The following is a 10,000-nucleotide window of genomic DNA, read 5'->3' as shown; positions in this document are numbered from 1 at the left end:
GCGTGCGTGCGTGCGTGCGTGCGGGCGGGCGGGCGGACGCGGGTGCGTCGCGGTCACCGTCCGTGCGCGTGCGCCGTCTCGAGCGCGTCCCACTTTGGGGGGACGGCGGGCGCGCGGGGGCGCCGCGGGCGTGTGGCCGTGCCGCGCCTTCCGCGTGGGCGTCCCCCCGCGCCGCGCGGGAGGCGCCCGTTCGTTCGCGTCTCCCGCCCGCGGTTCCGGTGCGCCGTCTCTCCGTCCTCGCGCGTCGCCGGGCGTGCGTCCGAGCCCGCGTGCCGCCTGCCCGTGGGTGCCGCGTGTACGGGGCCGCGTCCGCGCCCGCGTCCCCGAGCGTCAAGTGCAGGCCGCGCGCGCCTAGTGGAGCGTGCCCGCCCGCTCCGTGTATCGTGTGCGCGGGGGCGACGCGCGTTCCCGCGTGTTCCGCCTGCCTGCGTCTACCTCCGCGTCTCCCGAGCGTCCCGTGCGTGCGTCTGCTGTGCGCGTGCGTCTCCGCGTTTCCGCGTGCCCCGGGCGTGCGTCCGTGTCGCCGGAGGGCGCCGCCGCCGCCGCCGCCGCTGCGTGCGCGTACGTGTCCGCGCGGGTGCGCGCGTGGCCTCTCCGGTGCGCGCGCGCGCGCGCGGCCCCGTCCGTCCGAGTGCGGCGCGCCCTCTTCGGGATGCCGCGCGGGCGCGCGGCCGGGCGTACGTACCTCGTGCCCGTGCCCCCGTCTCGCGCGCGACGCGTCTATCGCGTCGCGCGTGTGTGGCGGGGGCGCCGTGTCCTCCGAAGCGCTGCGGCGCGGCCGTCCGCCCCGTCGCGCCCCTCCCTCCGTCCGCGCGGGTGGGCGTCCCGCTTCGGGGGGGGGCGGCGGGGGTTGGCCGCGGGCGGGCTTCTGTTGGGGGGATCCACGGGCGTGTGCCCCTGAGGCGTACCTTCCCGTGTTTCGGCCGCGCCGTCCGTGCGAGTCGCCGTGCGTCCGGGCCCCCGTGCGCGTGCGCGAGCGGACCGTGTCCGTGGGTGCCGCGCGTCCGCGTTCCCGCGTGTTCTGCCTGCCCGCGCCTACCTCTGTGTCTCCCGGGCGTCCCGGGGTTGTGTCTGCTGCGCGCGCGCGCGCGCCCCCTCGCGTCCATCTCCGTGTTTCCGTGTGCTCCGTGGGCCCGTCCGTGTCTCCGGAGGGCACCCTGCGGTGCGGGCGCACGCGCGCGCGGGCGCGTTCCCGTCCTTCCGTCCGTCCGTCCGTCCGTCCGTCCGTCCTCCTCCTCCTCCTCCTCCTCCTCCTCCGCCCCCCACCGCCCACACCCCCGCCGCCCCCCGCCGCCCCCACCGCCTCCGCCGCCTCCAAACCTCTTCCCCGCCTGGCGGGTGGCAGCCGGCGGCCACGTCGGACTGGATCCGGATATCGCCAGCGTGGGGCCCACGGCAAGGGCGCAGGCGGGGTGGGGTTGGGGGTGCGTGGTGGGCGGTGGGGGGGGTGGCGCCAGCGGTCCTCGGCGGCGGCGGGCCTAGCGCCGCCGGCACGTGCCCCTCCGGTTTCAGTCGGGACCGCCTCCGTGACGTCGAGGAGAGCTTCTCCACCCGTCCGTCCGAGGGCGCGGGGGTTCGGCGGACCGAGGGTGCCGTCGTCCCTCGACGACCGCCTTCGGGTCGCGCGCACACACACGCTCGGAGGCGCCCCGTCTCAACTGAAAGGAGTCGGCGGAGTAGAAACCGCGGCCCTCGAGACAGCTCCCTAACGCCGGGTGCGTGCGGCGGGGTGCTTTCTACACCCTACAGAAGGAAAACGCCTGTGGCCGGAGTTCTCGACGCCCGCCTTTCGACGCACCCTCTCGTCGCCTCGCTCCGTTTCCTAAGGCTCTCGTGACTCCTCCCGTTCTATTTCAGGGAGGCGCAGCTGAAGGGCTATCCGCTCCGCCCGTCCGTGAAGTTGGGCTTTCCCCCCGAAGGTGGCCGGAAGGGGGTGGGGGGGCGCGTGAGCCAAAGGATCTTGAAAACGCGGCGGCGGCGGTACCGCTTTCGGCTCTCGCCGATCCCACGCAGAGGCGGGGGCGCGGGCAGGTCCGCGCGCAGGTGCCCGTGCGAAGGTGCAGGCGCGTGCAGGCGCGGGCGCGCGCGCGCGCGCCCTCGGGCAGGTACGTAGAGGCGGGCGCCCGCGCGTGCACACCCCTAGGCGTACGCACGGGCACGGACGCGCCCGAGGGCGCGCGCGTACCGGCGCGGGCGCGCCCGTGTGGGCGCGCCCACGCCTACGCGCGTGTACCCGCGCGGGTACGCACGGGCAGGCACGTGCGTACCGCCCGCCCGCGCACGGGCGCGTGCACGCGCCTGCGTGTCCGTATCTGCAGCCACGGGCGTGAGCGCGTGGGCGCCTACCGTCCTTCTTCTACCTAACGCCGTCACCGGGCTGGCTCGGCGTCCAGGTATGCCTGTCTCCCCCTCCCCTCCAATCCCCTCCCCCTCCCCGCCCCCTCCCCTCCCCTCCCCTCCCCCTCCCCCTCCCGTCCCTCCCCCCTCCCCCTCCCGTCCCTCCCCCCTCCCCCGTCCCCCTCCCCCTCCCCTCCCCTCGTCTCCCCTCCCCTCCCCCTCCCCCTCCCCGTCCCTCCCCCCACCGCCTCCCCTCCCCCACCCCTCCCCCTCCCCTCCCCCTCGCCTCCCCTGCCCCCATCCCCCTCCCCTCCCCCACCCCTCCCGCCCACCCCCTCCCCCTCCCCCTCCCTCTGCCTGTCTCCTTCCTTTTCTGAAACCGGGTTTTCCTCTTCGAGAGCCGTTCCGCCCCTCGGGCGAAACCAACTCGCCGCGTACCGGAGACCGAGTGCAAAGACGGAGCCCCGGCGGCGCGGCGGCGGCGGCGGCTCGGAGCTCGGCTGCCGACCGAGATCGTCGGCGGTTCGGATCCGCCGGCTCCTCCTTGGGAAGCCCGTGGGGCGGCTCGACTCTCTCCCCTAGGGCCGCTCCGAGTCCCGAGCCGCTCGACGGCACGCGACGGCAGCGGCGCCGCAGTCAGTTCTCTATCTAAACGGAAACGACGACGATGACGAACGTCAGTCTTCACCGCCACGCCCTACTCCCCACCCGAGCACCGTTCCAACTCGGGTGTTTCTCTCCCTGTGGCGGGGGTCCCCCCCGACTGAGAAAAAATAAACCGCCCCCCGAGGACGGCCCGCGTTCGGAGCCTCTTGGTAGTAGCGCGCCTTCACGGGACGACGGCACGCGCGCCCGTCACCCGCTTCCCGGAAAGCTCCCCCCGCAGAGAGTCGCGAACTCGGGCGAAGACGGAGGAGTCCGCGTACCCGTCGCCCAAGGTTCAGCCATCGTCCGATTGGAAACCGGTGCCTTCCCGGTCCCGCCTCCCCGTCGATCGACGCCTCCCGGGGGTGGGATGGCTTCCAGCCGAACCAGCCTACCGTACCCTTCCCCTCCTACGTACCTCGGGAGGTCGGCTCGGACAGGGAGGGGCCCGTCAGATGTCCAGTCCGCCGTGAGCTTTCCACGACGACGGTCGGCCGGTCGGCCGGTCGGTCGGTCGGTCGTCCCGGAACACCCCGGTCGGGTCCGCGCGCGCGCGGCACGGGCTTCACACACCTCGCTCCTCTGGCTTCCCGGGAGACGCTCGCGGCACGGCGACGCGTGCAACGCGGGAACGGCGACGCTGCCCTCGGCCTTACCGTCCCCCCCCTCCAGCCGAATACGGCCCCGGCCCTCACCGCGGGCCGAGTTGGGGGGCTGGGGGTCGGGCCGGGGGGGGGGATCGGCGGCGGCGGCCCTCGTCGGCAGGCGGCGCTAGCGCCGCCGGCGTGCGGCCTTACGGTTCCCGTTGCGATTCCCCTCGTGGGCGCGGAGAAAAGCCTCTCCATCCGGCCAAGGGGGCGCCCGTTCGGCGGACCGAGGGCGACGACGGGGGGCTGCCCGTCCGCCTGAGCGCGCGCCCGCTCCCGCAGGCACAGGCGCGCGCGGGCGCAGGCACAGGCGCACACGCTCAGACACGCGCTCACGCGCAGACGCGCACTCAAACCCATACAGACACGCACAGACGCACACACAGACGCACGCACAGACCCGCGCTCACGTGCGCAGGCGCCCCCACAGACGCAGGCGGGCACGCACACGGGCACGCCCGCAGACGCGCACGCGCACGCACGCAGTCACGCGCGCACACGCAGGCACACACGCCCGGACACGCGCGCACACGCCCCCGCAAAGACGCGCCCCCGCACAGACGCGCGCGCGCGCAGGCACGCACACCGGGACGCGCGCGCGAACGGACGCACGCACGCGCGCAGGCACGCGCGCACACGCACCAGGCCACCCGGAACGTTTGCCAACTCCCCGCCCACCTCAGCACCCCACCCCCCGGGCCCGAGGCGCGTGGTCCCCCACCGCCCCCACCCTCCGACCCCCCCACCGCCCCGCTCTCGGCCTCCCACCCCCCAACCCCCCTCGGGCACTCCACCCCCCACCCCCACGACTCACGCACACACGCCCGCCCGCCCGCCCGCCCGCCCGCCCACATTCGGGAGCCGCCGGAGATCTCTCGATGCTCGAGACGCCGACTCACCCCTCTCCCTCCCCCCCCCCGCCCCGGAGACGCCACCTTCCCGAGTCCGCCCGCGAGCCCGGAGAGCACTCGCTCGGGCCGAGCCGCCCGAGGGCCTCTGGGCGGGCGTTCGCGGCTGGCCCGCCGCGCCTCCGCTGGACCTCACTAAGTCCGGCCTCGCTCCCGAGAGCCTCGAGGGCCTCCCTCGGTGAGATGTCTCCCCAGTCGGACCGGGGGGCCCAGAGCCGGTCCGTACCGGCTCTGGGAAGGCGTTCCCGGCCTCCCCCCCGCCCCCCGTTTGCCCGCCCGCGTCGCGGGAGGATGGAAAGCGATGAGGAAGAACGCTCTCGGTGGCGGCCGTGGTTTTCTTTTGCGACGCGGATGCCGGCAAACGCACGGCTCCCTCCCTCCCTCCCTCCCTCCCTCCCTCCCTCCCTCCCTCCCGACGCAATTTGCCCGTTCAACCCGCCTCACGCGTACCGTTGGCTCGGCGACAGGGACGACGGCGGAAAACGTCTCCCGGTCTGCCTGCTGCGCCACGCGGGCACTCAAAGAACGAGGAGGAAAACTTCGGGGACTGGCGGTCTCATCCCGTCCCGTTTGTCGCGTCCGTCCAAAGGATACGGATCGGAGAACACCTGCCCGTCCGACGCTTGGGACGTGCTCTCTTCTCCCTCCCGCCCCCGGTGGACGCTCATCCCCTCGGGCGCCCCCCCCCCGTTCGGCCCTTTCGGGGGCGAGCGCGCGCGCGCGCCCCATGACGCTCCCGAGAGGTTTCCCCGGCGGCCCGGGGGAGTCTGTCCCCTCTGCCACCCTCGAGCCCCGGCCGGGGCCCAGGTGGACCCGGTTCCACCCCCCCGCCGCCCTTCGCTCCGGTCGTCGGCCGTCACCCGGCGGCCGCTTCGATACCGTCCCCCTCCGGAGCTCTGCGGCGCCGACGGGATGGGAAGCGGTCCCGGCGGGCGCGCGCTGGCCACGGCGGCCCGGGGCCTTCGCTCCGTCTCCTCGAGCCCGGCCTGGCTCCCGGCGTCCTCCCGGGGTCCTCCCGGGGTCCTCCCGGGGTCCCTCCCTCCCTCCCTCCCTCCCTCCCTCCCTCCCTCCCTCCCTCCCTCCCTCCAGGGCCCCCCCCGAGTGGGACACGCCGGCTGGCCGGCATGGTGCTCCAGGGCTCCAGCGGGGTAGACGGGATCTTCCTGGCTGAGGGGCGAAATGGCCCGGCTGGGCCGGACCCCCTTGGATCGGAACTTTGGGAGATGGGGCCAAGGTGGTGGAATAGGCTGACGCTTCCGCCTAGCTCTCTTGACGACAAAGACCCGGAAACACAAGCGAACGAGTATGTCTGCGACGAGCGGGGAGTCCTGACCGTCGAAGGCGGGCTTAGACGACGCACTGAGGGGCAGCGGCAGGAAGAGACCTTTCAGGGGCAGAGAGGGTTTACCGGCCCTGCCCCGCGGGGAGCCCTCAGGCACCATTCCCAGAGCGGCTGCTGCAGTGGGCTGGTACCGTCGTTCCACTGCTGTTCCGTCAGGGAGAAGCAGCCAGCCACACAGCCTGCTCACACCTCCGGAACCTGAGGAGGGCCCGGCCGGGCGGATCCCCTTGGCCCAACCGACCCCGCGCTGTGGCCGGCCCCACCGTCTTCCGGCCGCCCCGCGCCGAGAAACGTGTTCGGCGGCGGCGCTGGGAGGCGGGGGAGGGGGGCGGGGGGGGAGCCGGGACGGGGCCGGGCGTCCGGCCGCCCGGCGACGCGCCCTCGCCGGCCGCCGATCCGGATCCGTCCCGCTGCACTCCGCGCCGGTTGTCGGCCGCCACCTGGCGGCCGCTTTGATATCGTCTTCCCCCGGAGCTCCGGCGCCGGCGACACGCGCGGGAGGCGATGTGGCCGCGCTGGCCGAGGCGACGTTCCCGGACGCCGGCGGCGGCGTCGGCAGGATCGTCCTGGCCGAGGCGGGAAAGGGCCCGGCCGGGTGGATCCCCTTGGCCCAACCGACCCCGCGCCGTGGCCGGCCCCAACGCCTTCCGGCCGCCCCGCGCCGAGAAACGTGTTCGGCGGCGGCGCTGGGAGGCGGGGGAGGGGGGCGGGGGGGGAGCCGGGACGGGACCGGGTGTCCGGCCGCCCGGCGACGCGCCCTCGCCGGCCGCCGATCCGGATCCGTCCCGCTGTCGCCCGCGCCGGTTGTCGGCCGCCACCTGGCGGCCGCTTTGACATCGTTTTCCTCCGGAGCTCCGGCGCCGGCGACATGGGAGGCGCTGTGGCCGCGCTGGCCGAGGCGACGTCTCGGGACGCCGGCGGCGTCGGCGGGATCGTCCCGGCCACGGTGGGGCGCCGGCGCCAGAGCCACGTTCCGGAATTGGGCCCGCAGCTTCATGTGGCCGAGGCGGTGGCCGTCGCCGCCGCCGCCGCCGCCGCCGCCGCCGCCGCCGCGCTCCCGGGTGCCGTGTTTTAGACGGCGCTGGACCGAACCGGGCCGCACCGAGACGGCGCAGGCAGAAGAACGGGACAAGGCACGCCCCGGCCGTTCGCGCGCCTTCCTTCGCGCGGCCCGGTCGTCACCGGGGCCTCCGGCGTAGGTCCGGGGTGGCCCGCGGAGGGCGCCCCGGGCCCGGGCGCGGTCCCGCGTGGGGTCCGGACCGTCGGAGAATTTTTTCAAAGTCCCGCTCCGGGGGTCCCCGGGCCGAGGTTGCCGCCCCCGGCCCGCCCCGGCCCGGCCACGGACCCGCGCGGGGCCCGGACCTTCGGAGGGGCCCCGCCGCCCGAGAATTTTTTCCAAGTCCCCCCTCCGAGGGTTCCCCGACCGGCCCGCGTTGGCCGCAGCGCAGGCGGCTGGCTCTGGGCGCCCGCGCGGCCCCGGCCAGCTCCGTCACCCCGTCCCGCGGGTCGACCAGAGGATCCCGGGAGCTCCGGGGGGGGGGGGGCGGGGCGCTGGGGGCCATGGGGTCGCGCTACGGACCGATGGCCGGGCCGCAGTTCCGGGGGCTCGCCGTGGGGAGCGGGCCCCTCCCGCCGCGGGGCGTGGCTTTTCTCTCGCCCAAAACGGGCGATTTGGGCCACCAGATTGGTGCTGACACGCTCTCCTCGCTGGGTGACTCCCGCTGAGCAGATGGGAAACCTGGACGGGTCCGTAGACGCCGGTCCACCGACGGCCCACGCCCTCCCCCGCTCCTCCCCGCTTGAGCCGCCCGCCTGGGGCCCGTGCGCCGGCTCTCGCGCGTCCAGATGTCCAGCCGCGGTGCCTCCCCCCGGTCTCCAGTGCCCGAGGGCGGCGTGGCACGGGCGCCGCGGGCCCTCTGACCCGCGTGCCCCTTGTCGCAGGCACCCGCGGTGGCCGCGGTGCTCGCCAGAGTGTGCCCCGCTCCCCCCCTCCCCCAGGCCCACGTGCCTCGCGTGTCAGGCGTTCTCCGTGTGCAGGGGTCCTCGCGGCCACCTTTCCGCAGCCGGGGCGGGCGAGGCAGAAAGCGGGTCCTCTCCGGGGCTGTCCTCGCCCGCCTCCTGGCAGCCCTGGCGGGGGGGTCTTCTCCTCCTCGCTTGTGCCTGGGCTGACCCGATCGATGTGGTGTTGTCGTGCTCTCCCGGGCCGGGTCCGAGCCGCGCCAAGACGAGGGACGGACATTCGTGGCGAATGGGACCGCTCTTCTCGCTCAGCGCGCGGGCCCCTCGCTCCTCCTCCCCGCCCGCCGGTGGTGCGCAGAGGGGCAGGGGCACGGGATCCGGCCCGACCTCGCTCATCTGCCCTCGTTCGCGGCCTCGCGGCCAGCGTCGGCGGTGGCGGGGTCCTGAGACCGAGCAGGACAGCCTCTGCTCGTGGCCCTGGTGTTCTGCCTCGCGTCGGGCCCTCCCCCGCCCCCCGCGGCGGGGGGGCTCTCTGGTCAGGCGCACCCGCGCGCCCCACCCAGGTGCTGCCGGTGCGCCTCGAGTGGCCCTTTGGCGGTGCCCCTGGAACGCTCCAGGCCGTCCCTCAGGTGCCTGAGGCCGGGTGGCGGTGCCGTTTCCCCGTTCCCAGCCCACCCTTCCGGTCACCGCTCACGCGTGTGGGCGTGCGCCCCTCGAGCCGAGAGAAATAAAAAACAGGAGTGCGGCCGAGAGGGAGAGAAAGGATGTGGAGGAAAAAAAAAAAAAAAAGAAGGGGGGTCGAGCGGGGTAAGACCTTTAGAGCACGCACGCCTCGCGGGAGGGTGCCGTGCCTGATCCCGAGAAGGCGGGGGTGAGAGAGGGGTGCGCGCGTGCGTGCCCGCCCCGGTGCCTGCCGAGACCCGCGTGAGGCAAGCGAGAGCGGAAGGAGGAGGGCCCGCGTGTTGCTTCCGCCGGTGCCGAGGGAAGTCGCCCTTGCGAGGTGGGGGCCCAGGCTGCGTAGCCGCGGCTGGGCCCCGGCGGTCCGTTGTTAGGCTCTGTCGTACCTCCTCCCCCCCGCGGGCCGCCCTAGAGCGCGGACCCCTCTACAGAGGGAGACCGGGGGGTGTGTTGGGCTTTTAGGTGCCCAGGCAAGCCTCGGGTGTGCGCGGCGCGTACCCGCGAGGCCCCGCGCGCTCGCCGGAGCCTGGCTCCGGTGAGGCGGGATGAGGCGGAGAAGCTTTAAAAGAGAAACGGAAAAAAAAAAAAACGGACGACTCAAAAGGCGTGACTTTCCGAGGCCCTCGGTCGCCGCTGCGGTGCCCCACCCGTTCCCTCCTCGCCCGAGTGGAGGGTGGACGCAGCACGGAGCCGGGAGCACGCGCCGTCCCCGGGTGAGGCAGAGCCGCCGTGAGCACGAGGCGGCAGGCTCCGTTCCCGGCCGCAGAGGCCCACTGTGCCTTAACCCCCCCGCTGGTGCTTACCAATACCGCAGGCCCCCCCCGCCCATCCCCGGGGCGCCCTCGGGCGCCTGGCGGGGGCCCAACGTGGGGGGCGATGGGTGGGGACGGCCCGTCTTCGGTGAAGAAAGTCTTCTCTAGTCATCTCCGAGGGTGCCTTGGGGGTGCCGGATCCCCCAGCCGCTGCCCCTCGCCTTGCGCGCAAGCCACCGACCGTGGCTCGCAGGCAGAGCCCCCTCTCCTTCCCGCCCGGTGTGGAGGGAGAGGTCCGCCGGCCCCGCGGTGGGGCCGCGCGCCGCCCTTCGCCTGCCGCGGCCCGCGCCTCCCCCCTGCGAGTCGGGGGAGGGCCTTCGCCGGGCCAGCCGTTTGGCGCCGGGGTCGCGCGCGTCCGTGTGTGCGTGTGAGTGTGCGGCCCTCCCGTCGCGCGCCTGGTGCGGTGGGGCCGGGGGTCCGTCCGGCGGACGGCCCCCGCGCCGTTGTGTGCCGCCTCCCGCCCGCACCCGTCCCGTGCCGCCAGCGGTGCGCGGGTGTGCGGGCCCACCTCCTCACCCGGGAGCTTTCCCGGCGATGTGCCCCTGGGCCGGGGGGATGGGCGTGCCGGGGGCCGCCCCCGCAGCGCCTCCCTCGCCGACGTCGATCGACCCCGCCCCGCCCGGCCGGCCCGCGCACACGCCGTCCCCGGTCTGGGACCGCGAACCGGCCTCG

The sequence above is a fragment of the Loxodonta africana genome, unplaced genomic scaffold, assembly GCF_030014295.1.
Source record: "Loxodonta africana isolate mLoxAfr1 unplaced genomic scaffold, mLoxAfr1.hap2 scaffold_43, whole genome shotgun sequence".
Classification (NCBI taxonomy): domain Eukaryota; kingdom Metazoa; phylum Chordata; class Mammalia; order Proboscidea; family Elephantidae; genus Loxodonta; species Loxodonta africana.
Note: the sequence above shows the minus strand (reverse complement) of the source record.